Source organism: Toxotes jaculatrix, chromosome 12 (assembly GCF_017976425.1).
Source record: "Toxotes jaculatrix isolate fToxJac2 chromosome 12, fToxJac2.pri, whole genome shotgun sequence".
NCBI lineage: Eukaryota > Metazoa > Chordata > Actinopteri > Toxotidae > Toxotes > Toxotes jaculatrix.
Window position 1 is genome coordinate 1,336,666 of NC_054405.1, and position 15,186 is coordinate 1,351,851.

General features: G+C 41.0%; 2 long non-coding RNA genes across 2 annotated transcripts; both read right to left on the minus strand.

Moving 5' to 3' along the window:
* Positions 1-233: 233 nt before the first annotated feature.
* LOC121190916 lies at positions 234-1,735 on the minus strand. The gene is made up of 3 exons (XR_005895043.1): positions 1,713-1,735; positions 1,482-1,597; positions 234-272 (listed from the first exon to the last, which is right to left on the minus strand). It is a non-coding gene; the product is annotated as an uncharacterized LOC121190916 (long non-coding RNA).
* Positions 1,736-10,157: 8,422 nt separating this feature from the next.
* Positions 10,158-10,592, minus strand: LOC121190913. Its single transcript, XR_005895040.1, has 3 exons — positions 10,562-10,592; positions 10,285-10,403; positions 10,158-10,196 (listed from the first exon to the last, which is right to left on the minus strand). It is a non-coding gene; the product is annotated as an uncharacterized LOC121190913 (long non-coding RNA).
* Positions 10,593-15,186: the final 4,594 nt, after the last annotated feature.

The window sequence follows — 15,186 nt, forward strand, 5'->3', positions numbered from 1 at the left end:
TGGTGTGTGCTGCTGCTCTGGCCTTCAACACAACACACACAGAGCTTTGAGTGTGAATAATGATGGTGCAGTGATGTGAGTGCTGAGCTCTGACATGGAGAAGAGTCATGGACAGTTAGAGATCCTCATCTCACCTCTGAGCTTTGGTCTGGATCTCATGGTCCCCACACAGACTGCTTTTAGGGGGAGGGGCTCCCTCCTCTCTGTCCTCACACTGATTCATGATGCTGAATTCACATCCACATCAGCTCACACACGCTTTCTACCTTCATCTGGAGAGAAAACACAAATCATTCATCTGCACATCAACTGAAATCACCCTCTCCATCATTTGTCCTGTAGAAATATCAGCTGCTCCTCCACTGATTGGCTCTTCTTTCCTCTTTCATATCAGTGTCAGTTGAATGCAGTCAGACAGCAGTGTGAGGCAGAGGAAGCTGCCATCAGCTGCTGTACTTCCACTGTCAGTCCACTAGATGGGGTCATGAAGCTGCAGTGAAGTGCAGAGCAGCACACAGGATCCAGGGACGAGCATTTCCATTCACTGACACACAGACAGACTGAGATCCACTGGTTTTATCTGACACAATCTAAAAATCCTGCTTTCTAATTTCACTTGAGTAAAAGTCCATGAGTGTAATCAGTAAAATATACTTCAACTGTCAAAAGTTAAAGTGCTGATCATGCAGAACAGACTCATTTGGTTTTTATTTCAAATCTTAATCTGAAAAGTAACTGTAGCTGTGAAATAAATGTAGTAAAACAGTGAAATATTTCCCTCTGGAAAGTTGTGAAGTCAAAGTATAAAGAAGCAGAAAATGGAAACACTGGAGTTTCAGTGCAGCACTGCAATAAAAGGACTGAGTTACTTTTCACTACAAAAGTATTAGATTCCAAACAACTTGTACGTGCTTTTCAAAATAAAAGACTGCAAAGCTTTTATTCAGTGAACATTCTGTATCTTCAAGAGACTAAAACCTTAACTTCAATTGTTTTCAGTGCACCTGCTTCTAATTTGCTTGTGGGATCTCCTTGTTGTATGTGTTGTATATATTTATGAGAGTGAACTTCATGTGTTTATGTGAATGTTCTGTATCGCGATTATCGTTTATTGTTTATCGTGTTTGCTGAATTATTGTATAACATGCCTCATGCTTCTGCCTCTTGGCCAGGTTGTCGTTGGAAATGAGAACTGGTTCTCAACTGACTTACCTGGTTAAATGAAGGTTAAATAAATAAATAAACATGAATGTCCTCTAAAGTTTCCAAGCTAATATTTCAGTTTGAGACTAACGACTGTTTCAAACCTCCTCCTGATTTCAACAAACTCCATCCAACTGTAAAACACTTTTAATAAACCAGTTTCTCCAGCTAAAATAACCAGAAGAACTAGTGACATCACTGTCAACATTTTCCACAAACTAGAGAAAACCATGTCCCTTTAATGAAGACAAATCAAACCAATCAAGAGCTCCACTTACTCAGTTATCGCATGAACTTCATCCCTCTGCAGCTCTCTCCTGTCAGTGTAGGAAAGGCTCTTAGTTCTTCACTTCAAGCTTCTTTTTCCTTAGCTTCTTGTGTGAGTGAACTTTAACTGACACACACAAAAAAAGCCGAAAAAAAAAACCCCACCATAAATCAATGGTCAGAAAATCCAGGTAACAACAGGGAGAGCTGACGAGTAAAACATTAAAACTGCTGACATTTACCTTCAGATGGAGAAAATCATCTGTGCCACAACGTTTGGTCAAAATGAAAGTAAACTCCCAGAGAGGTGTGTGTGTGTGTGTTTGTGTGTGTGGTCTCTTCATTATCCAAATATGCAGTGTGACTGGTTGGACGGGTCTCAGTCAGACTGAAGTTCACATGCTAAGACATGAAACCTCCTCATGACTCCCAGTGTGAACACACACACACTCTGCTGCTGTTTGATGTTTTCATTATTATTGATTATCGATCAGTTGAATCAGCTGAGCTCCAATGGAACTAAATTCTCCATTTCAACAGTGATGTCTTCAACAAAACATTCAGGCTTCACATTAATGTGGATACATCACTTACTGTTTCCACCAGTTTCATATTTGTATCTTGAATGAAGGCAGATGTGTGTGCAGATAGACCATAATGGGGCTGGGCCCCCTGTCATTGTGACTTCAGACAAGCTTCATGATGTAGAATAAGTATAAAACATGACAACTCCTGTTGCCAGTAAAACATGAACAGGAACTGAGTAGAAGCATGAGGAAACTCAGAGGAATGAAGGAAACACAGAGACTTAAATACACAAATGAACTTTTGTTCACAATGATCCATTTCTTACACGTTTAACGTTCCATTCTGCTACAGATAAATATTGGATTAATATTCTTTGCAAACTGTAATGTAAATAATTACCAGTCATGACAGTTTTTTGCCTCTGTGCTCTGTTTCCTATTATAACTGTAATTTGCTGAGCACACATTATCCAATAACTGTTCACTAACTGTAATGTAAATGCTGACCCACATTGTCTGTATTATGCTGCATGTCCTTCTCCCCCTCTCCTCCATTCCTAGCTGTCCTATCTTCCTCCTTTTCCTCCTTTCACCCAGCCTGTCCATCAGCAGGAGGGTCCCCCATCTGAGCCAGGTTCTGCTCAAGGTTTCTTCCTGTTAAAAGGGAGTTTTCCTTGCCACTGTCGCCTTAAGTTCTTGCTCTGGGGTCAGGCTCTGGGTCTCTGTAAAGCGCTTTGAGACAATTTTGATTGTGGAAGGCGCTATATAAATAATATTGAATTGAATTGAATTGAATTGAACTGTGTAACACGTGAAACACATCAGGGCGGGACAGACAATCACAGAAGAGGGAAAAAGATATAAGGGCAGAACAAAGAATCAAAACAAAGAGCCACTCAAAGGGAATGCAGTGAGACTGGGTATTATGGTCTGTGTTCCTCCACGCACTGCAGAGTAGAACTCATCAGTTCTTCACTGAACCCTCAACAAACCATGGTGAAAACCCAAAGTCAAGGGCTGCAATAAAGAGCTGATTTCACCTGAGGATTACCTGATCACACAGTCTGATCACACAGCCTAAAACAGACACACACACCGTACACACACATCTGAAAGTCAACATCTGTCTTTGACTTTGATGAGTAATTTTATTACAATCATTAATCCAATCACATCCAATCATAGTTTTCATCACTTCTTTCATGTTAACAGTGCTGTTCAGAGTTTTACTTTGAAGTCCACATGAGTCGTCTGTGATACTGGTCAGTGGTTAGCATCAAAATCAAATATAGATGAACAACTGTGGTCAGCTTGACTTGACATCAGAGGTTTGTTTGCCAACATGACTCTGTGGAATAAACCGAACCATCCTCCTGGATCACATCAAGGACATCAAGGACATCATGGATGACGAGGACCTTCAGGACCATCTGGAGATCCACTTCCAGAAGCCCATTAACTGTGGAGGTGAGATAGAGAGCATCAAGTACACCTCTGGGGGAACAGCTCTGCAGGACTTTTTCTGTCTCTTACTCTGTGACTGATATTCTGAGCAGCTGTCAGGATATTTTCCTCTGGACTAAATCATGAATCAGCCAAAATGTCATCAACTATTTTCATCTCAACGTAACAAAACATTTCTGGACAAAGATGGTAGATGGATTGGTGGTAGACAAAATGTCACCAGGAACGATGCACTGCATGCAAACCTTTAATATCCAGACATATCAAGGAAAGCATCTCTTAAGCATTCTACCTCACTGTTAAACCTAACCTCTCATACCTCAGAGGACGTTTGGCTCCCAACCACAGAGCAAGAAATACAAAGCTACAGATAATGAAGCTAATCAGCTCAGAAGAAGTCCACTCTTCAGATGTTACAAGCATTTCCTGCTCATGTTCACTGGCTTCAGCTGGACACTGACAGGACACATATGGCAGAGGGTGACAGGAAACTCCACTGCTGCAGAATATGATACTGTGTGGAATCAGTACAAGTCACAGTTTGCTCATGTGATGGCATCCACTCCAGTAATGATGCTTGTCATGATTTTGGGCTCAAACCACAACAAAATGAAAAAAGATTAAAAAAACAGATTCAACAAAAGAGTCACAGACATCCAAAGCTTTCCTTTTTCTAAGAATGGAACATTAGATTTAAAACACATTTACTGATAAGAGCTGTCCCAGTTCAAAAAGCTTGAATAAGTGAATAACTCTTACTGGTCTTAATGGATCTAGGCCAGGAAAAATACATTTGGAGTTGGTCTGCATACCTGATAACTCAGGTCAAATCACAATATGGAAAACACTTTCATGCAGATATACTGCAAGTAGCTCCTATTGGACTCTGTGACATGTATACAAATGCTGAGCAAGACCAGGACTTTGTATCAGGATGGTGAGAGGAAAAGGTCTAAAAGAGAAGCTGTCCTCAACCACAGGATGTGAGGACCCAGTGAAGGTTTTAGAGCCACATGTTAGACAGCGCTCCTTAAATGAAGGAATATGTTTCAGAAGAATGCTGCTCATCCTCCACTCTGACAAGAAGCACTGAAGATGTTCGAGCGGAACAATACTTTACTAAGAAAAAAAAGCATTAAAGCTCAATTTGCTGCTGTAATATTTTTCAGAGGAGGCCTGAAGGTTTCCAACTAAACAAACAAGACAAATGAACAATAAAAAAATAAACAACCACACCTCAAACTTTAAACAATACAAATGGACAGTAAAATAACTGCACTTTAAACAATACAACTGAACAATAACTGCACTTTTCTACCTGAACATTATACAATCAATCTTGGACATTTGTGTTGATTATGCAGCTTTTACACTTCACTTTATTTTTTAAATTCCTGCTGTTTTACATTTCATATTTTAACTGAATTTCCCGGAGGAACCTTCCCGAGGGATTAATAAAATACTGCCTATCTATCCTCTGAGCCAGACACTTGGTGTCTCATCTTGGATTCAAGTTAATAATGTCTGGGGTCCGGCTCTGAGCTGAGGAAACCCTCAGGATTGATTGAAGGTGTTCGTCAGTAAGACGACTTCTGTGTGATGTTTTGTTTATCTTCATCAAAGAGAACAGTTGTTCACACAGGTATGTACTGCTATGAGCCTTTCTGCTTTGCCACCAGAGATGACTACATCAAAGTGCAGACATGATGATAGTACAGACCCAGTTGGATGAATGGAAAACACATTCAGTACTGGACACATGTACCAGCAGCTCCCTCAAGTGGAAGATCTGCAGAAATATTTTTGCCCCATTTTCAGAAATAGTCAAATCTGTTTTTGACCTGCAAAGTATGAGTGTAGGAAAGAATCAATGAAATAAATCACACTTTGTATAAGAGAACTATTGATTTGATTTGATGTTTGATTATTAGGAAACACCAAAAGGCAATGAATCCTTTTAATTTACAAAGGCAACAATATTCTTTGATGACTTTCATTATCTTTTCAGAAAACTAAGTTAAATCATAAACTGTGGAACAGATTGTGGGACAGACAACAGCTTGTACTATGTAGAAGACGATGCAGCAGGTTTCTACAATCATTACTAAAGTCTTGTGAGAAAGCCAATAAATCCAATGCTCATATTTGTCATATCGACATTTAAGGTGTATTGATTGGTTCACAACATCAACTCATGCATTGAATAACATGCAAGAAAACATTCCACCTTAATAGTTGCTGGTAACTGTCAGTAGCCTTTGAGCAGCACAGTGAGTTCAATGATTTTTTCTACCTAGTTATTGTAACTGGTAACGATGAAAAGGCAGCGTAACATCCCTTCATTCATCATTCACTCTTCTGACTGTTTCTTCATTTGTGATGCATTTGCACAGAAACATTACAAAGCCAGTCTATTAAACTTGTTCAGCTTGTGCTGCATCCACAGCTGCTGGAGATCAAACCTCACTGAGCTCCGTTTTCACTGCCTATCAGATGAACTTGAACTCTGCCTGCACTGAAACGTTTCCTCAGAGTGGATGTTTCCAATCAGTCCTCATTTGCTCGTCACAAGTAAGTGTAAAGTTTGTCTTTAGGTTATTGTTTAGTGATGCAGTGCAGGTTTGGACTCTGTATTTAATATGGATTATATGTGACTTATTATGAAAACTAAACACCAAGATCAGTGTCTCCTTAACAGGCCTGAGTCTGACAGCTGTACAATGAGGCTGAAATCCAATCAGCTGCTTTGAAGTCCTCCATCAAGTATCATCATACATCACAGACCTGAGCTACAGTACATTAATGGAACTTCCTAAAATAACACACAGCACTCTCCACTTTGTGCTGTGACGTCCAGAACTGGAATATTTACAGTAAAGTCACAGATACTATTACACTCTGATCTTAATGACTCCTGGAGCTCCAGGTTCTCCTGTTGTTGGTCTGTGTCTGTGACTCCACCAACAGTGGACTGACACTGGACCTCTAGCTGATTGTGTGAAACCCTATGAGAGAAAACCCACAAAAAAAGAAAAGAAAAAGGAGAAAAAGAAAACCCCACAAAGCAAGGACAGAGTTCATTTGCCTATAGTGTCGCTACTGACTTCCTTCACTGACACTTGCAGTCAGTTTCATCTTTATTGCAACCTGAGGCCTGATTTCTTGCTGTTCTCTGGTTCTTTGTTTGTAAGCTCCTCAAGCACTACCTGTCTGCAGAACTGTTAAAGTATGGAATGCAGAATCAGAACAGATGCTTCAGGACTGCTTTAACAACACAGACTGGGAGGTGTTCAAAACTGCTGCCTTGAGAGAGGAGTCTACTGTGGACTTAGAGGAAAATGGTGCAGCAGTTACTGGTTACATTAGCACATGCACGGACAATATCATTCCCACAAAACAGATTAAAACCTACCTCAATAACAAACCCTGGATAACCTGTGAAGTGTGGTCCATGCTACGTGCTCGCTCTGCTGCTTATGTCTCAGGCACTGCTGAGGAATACAAAAAGGCTAAATATGACCTTTGTAGATCCATCAGACATCAGACAAGAGACAGTACAGACTGAAGCTGAATGCTTACTACAACACCTCAGACCCACAGTGCATGTAGAGAACAGAGTGACTGGGGCCACAAGAGACAAGGAGGCGTGGCTTCCAAAACCACAGTGCAAGCTTTCCAAACAAATATGCCAGCTTCCTTATACTAAACTGGGAAGGTAAGTGGCCTGGAAATGTGACATCTAAAATCAATATACTCCTCGTTCTAACAAATAGCGTTTTCCATTGTGGAGGTGTACTCACATTAAGCCGTGCTGTGAACAGCCACTATCACTAAAGCTGTGCTGGAACACTGCAAGTGTTTCTTCCACTTTACTGCACAGCAAACTGATTTGTTCATCTGAACCACTAATAAAGTGATGCTGACTCACTGAGAAACACATTTCATTTTCTTACAACCTTTTCCTAGTTTAAAAGAAACAGCAAAAAGTTTGCTTTGTCCATAATAAAGGCATAAAAAACCCAAATCACTTAAAGATATACTCACATTCCCATTTCCACATTCAAAGCACTGGTGTTTGATCTAATTCTTCCTGCTGTCCATACTGGCTGCCAGGAGATCCCTTCTTTAAACAATGTCTGTGGAAATGATAGGCCACTGTCCTATTTCTGTGCAAACAGTAATTCCAAAATTCATCAGCATTGTTCAACAAAATCAAGTGGGAATCTTCAAATGTTTGTCTTTTAGAGCAGAATTTCCTCTCTGTGTTTCCATCTCTCCACCACAGCTTTGCAGGGAAACATTAGGTGTAGAAACACAAAGAGGAGAATTTTGGACTAAAAATATCTGGAAGATAGAAACTTGATCTACTCAGACTGTTGAAGCCTCATGTTTGCTTCTTTTCAACTCTGGAAGTCAACTTTTCCACAGGACAGGGACTGTGGATTTTATGCTCCATCATTTCCATTAGAATTTCTTTAGAAAGGATCTTGTTGCAGACAGTACAGACTTCCTAGAAATCCTTTCCTTTAACACAAACTACAGAGCATCACACCAAAAAGAAGTTAAGAAGTTGAGCAACCATGAGAATATCTCACAGTCATGATCAGCATTAAAAAAAACAACATTGTCCATGAATGATAAGCACACAATAAAACCGCTGGGCTTATGGGTATGATTACTTGTCGTCCCAATTTCACAAACATATCATTTGGACAAAACATTTCAAAACATTAACTTCTAAACACTGACATGAACTACTAACATGTACTGACTTACTGAAAACCTTGGAGGTGATCTGGACTTTCCTGTAGTTTCCTCTTGTCCTTGTAACAGCAGTAGCTCCTCCCTTCCTTGTCAATAATTGTGCAGAAATATCTGAGTGCTTCTTTCTTCCTAAATCATGAGCAAGTCCTGTCCAGTCCAACTGTTTCTGCTCCTGTTTGACTTTTGAACTTGTCTCTGGCTGTGTGTTCACTTACTGCAGCCTGTCACATCAGACTGTAGAATGTTGATACATCAAAGGCATCAAAGGACAAACACACACACACACACACACACACACACAGTCTTGTCTTACTGTAGTTGTGAGGACACATGTTGCCATAATGCATTCCCTTGCCCCTTAACCTAACCTTAACCATCATAACTGAAAGCCTAACTCTAACCAAAACATAATCCATACTAATGATATTCAATCTTCTCCAAAATACCAAACGAATTACAACAATAAGCACTCAGGACCATTCAGCTGGGTTGGTGAATTCAGCACCAAGGACAGCAGCAGCTGAACTGTACACAACTACATGTACTAACACACAGCTAATTCACAAAGTACTAAAATCTGGAGTCAGGCAAAAAAGTGTGAAAGAGTTACATTTCTGGAGTTTATTTTATAACTCTGACTACAGTTTGTGTTAAGGTGTACACCCAGGCCGAGTTGAATTTTGGACTTTATTCCCTGGTGTTCAGGATCTGGTTTTAACTCTGTCCCTGGAGTTCACGACGCATTTTATCGCGGCATGAGCAGCACAAGGAACGTCGTCACAAGGCTGGTAAGAACATGATTTTTATCAAAAAGTACTTTAAATGCGTGATATTTTGCCATTGTTCTCACTTTATCTACTTACATAGTACCGCTAATGACTGCGAACTTGATGTTGAACGTAACCCCATTGCTTTTACTCCATTATTTAGAGCAAGTAGCTCCCGCAGCATTAGTTAGCTAACTGTCCTTAGCTGCCATTGTGGAGCTGTTAGCTTTCACTCAAACGTTAATGTCGGCCATACTGTCTGTGGCATGTGATGTGTCTGTATGACGGTAATGACAAACTGTTTGATAAGCTTCACAAATTAATGACGACGCGCATCTTGAAGGTAATTAATACTGTTTTGGAAATAACCATCCAACAATGCAACCGCATGTCGGTGTTTTAAGAGAATAATTTCCGGCTCAGCGGCGCAGACGCAGCTGAAAAGTCAGTTTTGGCTAGCATGCTAACAGTTGAGCTTATAAACTGTAGCCTTGCTGTTTTGAACAGCGGTGAGAAACGTGTATTTTAACAGTGTATAGTTGGGATAAACTTTAACTTGAACATGTTATTCTCAGACATATGACATTTTCTTCCTTTATGTCAAGCCAACATGTTCAAACTCACACTTTTGAATTCTGTTTTTGAGGAATAAAACTTTCTGGATTCAACTTCTCTGATCTCCTGTATTTGATTGACTTTGAGAATTTTTTCTCAGCAGAAGACTTGAATACTTTTGTATAGTTTTTGGAAGAAAAAGACTTAGAGAATAAAAGAGAGAGTAAAAGAGTAAGGTGAGAGGACTCAGCTTCAGCTGGCCCTTGGTGGGGTCCACAGCCTGGCCAGAAAAATCTGCATCAATCCCCCTCTTCAGGTCAGCTCTAGTGGCGCTGTATCATGCCCTATCACCTGACCTGAAGGCGGAGTCAGGGACTCTGAGGAATGACCGGATGTGGCTGTTCATCCAGGCTTTCTGATTGGAGAAGTCCTGGATGAGTCTTTTTGTTGTCACATGTTCCACAGAGAACCTGATGTAGTTCAGTACAGCTTCTGTGTGTTCAGCCAGGTCCTCATGTTTGAGGAGCTCCCACTCTGTCTGTGAGAAACAGTCTGAGAGCTGAGCGAGTGCTTCCTCAGACCAGCTCCAACACTGCTTCTCACAGACAGCGTGGGAGCTGCATGAACTCATCTTCAGGGGATTCCTCACCTGTTCAAGATACCAAAGAAGAAAATGGGACCTTTCTGTACCTGGAAATGAAAACAAATACCTGAAGGTAACTTAACCTTCCTCTCACCTTCTTTAAAGACTGATTAACACCAAAAAGTCAACCAAAGATCAAGAGAAGCTCAGTGGAATGAGGTTCATCAGGGTTTCTGACCAGTTGCAGCATCAGGAAATGTGACCTTACTGTACCTGGAAACCAAAGCAGTACATGACACTGCAGCCAGCTGACGTCTATCTATCTATAAATCTAAATATAATAATATGGACAGACGCAGCAGAGCACTGGTTCAGCTATCCCATGTTCTAACATGTAGTCTCTCTGCTCTTCCATCTTGACTCTTTCCTACCAGCAGCCAGTAGGAACGTGGTTAATATACTGAGCATCCCCCACATCCATGTGATGCTGAATCAGGCTGATGTGTGATGGTGTATCTGAGAAGAGAGACAAGAGAGAATTAAACAGCTTCACTGGATCTTTCCTCTGAGTGTGTGATAGATAATCTGACCGACCGTCTACGAGGTTCAGATGCTCAGAATAGTTGAGTCTCCCTGTTTAGGTGAAGATAAGACTCCAACGAGCTGAACAGGTTCAACTGTCTGTGGAAACTTCAGAGAAAAAGTGAGCACAGTGATGGATGAAAAAACAGAACTGCTGCTAAAGCTGCTAAAACACTGAAATATCACTACAGTCATTAGACCAACTGTTACCACTTACAGTTACCACTTGCATTGTTTATTCATCTGACAGCTAAATGAATGTGTTCCACTGGTTTCAGGCTCCAGAGCTCAGGAGATGTGAACGTTTGGGTTGTAAATCACTCACATTAATTCAGACTGTGAGACTCAGAAACTGACATAATCAGAGCACTTTAAATCTGTGCACTCCTGACCTCTAGTGGCTGGAGTCAGTGTGACATGCTCTCACATAACACACCTAATGCACATTTGAATTTATTCATCAGTTAATAAATGTACATTAGAATTTTAAACATTCATTTAAAGGAAAATGGGAAATTTATCAAACAAAAAAATTCTTTAAACTAAAAATTAGGTCAGAAAAAAATAAAAAATCACCCCCCAAAAAAAGCATTGTATTTTTGATGACTTTTTTTATTAAGCATTATTAAATACAATTAAGAGTTAAAATGTATCTTACACACTAAACAGACTAGAAACTTATCTAAACAGTAAAAAGAGTAAAAAGTCATAACTTACTACTACATCTATGTACTAACATGCAATAAACATATATACTTTTTTTTTTTAGGAAAGTGTAGAAGAAAATGAAAGTTTGAAAGAAGGAGTTGGAAAAAAAAACATTACTTTTAAATACTAAAAGAGAGAAACTCCAGTGCATCAAAAGCAGAGGGACGGTGAGCACCAGGCTGGGGGACGGGCCAGAGGGACAAGTGCATGATGTCATCCTGCTGAACGTGGGCCACAGGCTGTGGGAGGTCTCTGGACTGGATCATATTACAGAGACAGAGAGTGGAGGAGAAGGAAGGTCAGACTGGATCAGCTACACCCTTTAGACTGCTGCAGCAAAGTGGGACAAATGTGTGTGGTGACCACTGAGCCAGGATAAAATGCTTCTGACCAACACAAAGACAGGAGGCAGGTGAAAACCAACACTTGTCTATACATTTAGAGCACTGACGTCCTGCGGGGCACTGTCTGGTATGGTCTGTGGAGCAGAGGTGGAGGGCTGGGTGCTGGGGCTCTGGTCCAACAGGACAGCAGGAGTCTCATGGCGTCTTCTTGCTGAGGGCTCTGGAGCTGGTCTCCTGCTCCCTTGGTCTCCTCCTGCATACAGCAGCCTGTTACAGAGATGGACACAGCGAGAAAGTCAAGGTCCAGGTCAAACTAGTTGACTTAAAGTCCTCTCAGACTGCTGCTGTAACATCAGTGGATTCAACACGAAGCTCTGAGGAAACAGAGCAGAGGTGCTGTTACACACAGCAAACGCAACATATTTAACGAGTGTGGATGCTGCTCAGGACGACAAACACTGACTCGCTCGATCACCAGATGAGACCGAGTGAGGTTTACCACCTCGGCCAAACAATGAGCTGCTACAGCCCACTCCACAAAGCCCCCATTCACAGCAACAGCCAAGGAAATCACACACGTAACACTCCAGCACACACCTCCACTCCACACTTCCACCATCCACAGCTTTCATCAACATACAACCACTCCCACTGGTCTCTGAACAGCAGCCACTCATCAAACTTACTGTTCACTTAGCATAAAGCACCGACCGAGGCCCAACCAAACCCACGCTCAGCACAACCGTTCAGCATCATCCGGGCAGCGCATGAAGACCTGCAGGAGGACAAACAATCAGTGGGACGGCTGTCTGCAGGACAACCAGAGAAACTGAAGACAGGTGTTTCTGCTGCTCCCAGCAGAGGGACAGAGGACCACATCAGGACTTTACAGGCAAAACCACATCTCAGCAACTTGGGGATATGATGTGACTGGCTGCCATGGCAACACTAGACAGGACCAAGTTAAACTGACAGGATGTCAATCCTGGAGGTGGGAGGCATCGCCAGTCTGTAACGTTTTACTATCTAATATCTCCACTGACTCCCTTCAAACTAAATGCAAATAAACTCTTTCATGTATAGTAATAAAGGAAAAGTCTATTTTTCCATGAATCCCTCACAATTCACCTTCAGTAGTGACCATTTGTTCAGAATTCAAATCAAACTAGAAACAAATTTAAAATCAAAAGGAAAATAATGTACACCAGCAAAACAAGTCCATTGTCTACACAACGTCTTTGTCTTTTCTTGAGGGTCATAACTGTGTGATTGTATCAGTGTAGAACTTGATGGGTTGATTCAATAAAAGAAATGAATATTATGCTTTGATTGGGGTTGAATGATTTTTTGCTTTGCATCTAACGCTACTGATTTGCACTAAAACATGAAGGAAAGAAAAAAGTGGTGTGGAACTTTGTATAAAGAAAACAATGGATTTGACTTTGTTCAATAAAATGATGCTGAGCTTCTGTAACACAACAGATTGTGGAGGATACTTTTGTTCCATTACTCTGTGTGAATTTACAGCAACCATAGCAGCTCATGCAGAGGCACATTAAAGGCTTTACCATGCACAGTGACTGTAACCCTGACTAAAAAACTAAATACCTGAGGCTGTGATGTTCCTGTTAAGTTTATCCTGCAAAGAAGATCAAGGGAGATCATGGCTGGATAAAGTCACTCTGGGCAGTGGGGACAAAAATGATGTGTGGCCCCACCTGAGTCCTCTTTACCTCACTCTATATGTCCTACACCAACTAGTGATCTTATGATGGAAAACTACAAAGCCCCAGGTTTGATGTGTGTTAGTTTAAGATCATTACAAAAAAGAGAGAGATGATAGAGAGGCTCTCTCTCATCATTTCATTTGATATTTATAAAACTGAGACACACATTTCAAAACAAGGGGGTTTCAGGGTCTGAGGACCTATAGGGCAGCCTGCTTGGCCTGGTTGGCAGTTCAGCCTTGAACGTTTCCAGTTTGTCTCTTTTTCTTGTACTATATAGACACAAGGCTCATTTTTTAACACAGCATAGTCCCAATTTTTTATTTGTCACCTTTCTGTTAAGGGCTAGTTCAGGTTTCCCTCCCCCTTCCTTTTGTATCCTGTATGTCCCCTGCCTTGTGTGTATTGTTTGTCCTCGTTTGTCTGTTTGGTCGGTGGTGGTGTGTGTGTGTGTGTCTCTCTTGCCAGGATTGAGCGTGGGGACATCACATTCTCAACCAGTAATTGACACAGCTGTTCTGAGTCCGTCATCAGCCTTCTATCTTCCACTCATGATTTAAGCTGGCTCCTCAGTCCTGTCGTCTCCAGTTCGTATGACCACGTCTACAGTAGACACGTTGGCTCTGAAACACTTACTAAGTTACTTACCTGTGTTTTGGATTCCCGTCGTAATTCTTGTACTCATCTTGTCCTCCCTCTGTTCCTGTAGGATCACCTGTCCATTCTCCACTGCCAGGATAATCATTCCCGGACACCTGCTCCCCCCGCTCCATTAACCATTCCACCCATTACCTTCTACCTGCAACGGACTTTGCCTTGCCTCAGCCGAGAGCAGCCTCACTTCCCCACCACACCATTTTCTCAATAAAAGTGAACTCTGCACTTCATTGTCTCAGAGTCCTGCATTTGGGTCCTTCCTGGTTAACACGGTTGCTTCCCACTTCGCCACAACACTTTCATCCCATTAAATGTGAATGAGTAGCATCATTTTTGAAGCTGTTGCACAGGTGTCTACCTGTATGTGTATTTTTCCTGTTGTTGCTGTCTCTCATTTGACTTGTTTACTAATAGTTTATAAAATAGTTTGATCAAGTGTAGTCAACATTTTACTTTTTACTTTTTATTTTTTTACACAAGCTGATCTCCTAAATCTATTCAATATCCCATATATACATTGTATGTTTATTTTTGTTATAAACAACCAGTCCATCTGTAACTTCCTGTATTGTTCACTTTATTGCTCTGCTTGCTAAAAAAAAAAAAGAAGGGATTTTAAATCTCAGTGGGTTTAAATGATTGAAAATAGTTCTATTAGTTTCAGAGACTTGCAGTTAATACCCACTCTGTTTTCCTGTTTCAGTTGTTCTCTCTCATCTTTTCTTGGAAACCTTCATTTTTGCATCCTCAGAGTTAAAAGCCAACACCTGGAAGTCACTCTTTAGTGCCTCACTGATCTGAAACAAGGACAATAAAAACATACAGTGGGTACGGAAAGTGTTCCCATTTGCTAAAATCATTAGCATGGTCATCAAAGTTCATTTTTTTCCCTCATTAATGTACACACAGGCCCCCATGTTGACAGAGAAACACAAAATTGTGGAAATTTTTGCAGATTTATTAAAAAAGAAAAACTGAAATATCACACGGCCATAAGTATTCAGACCCTTTGCTCAGTATTTAGCAGAAGCACGCTTT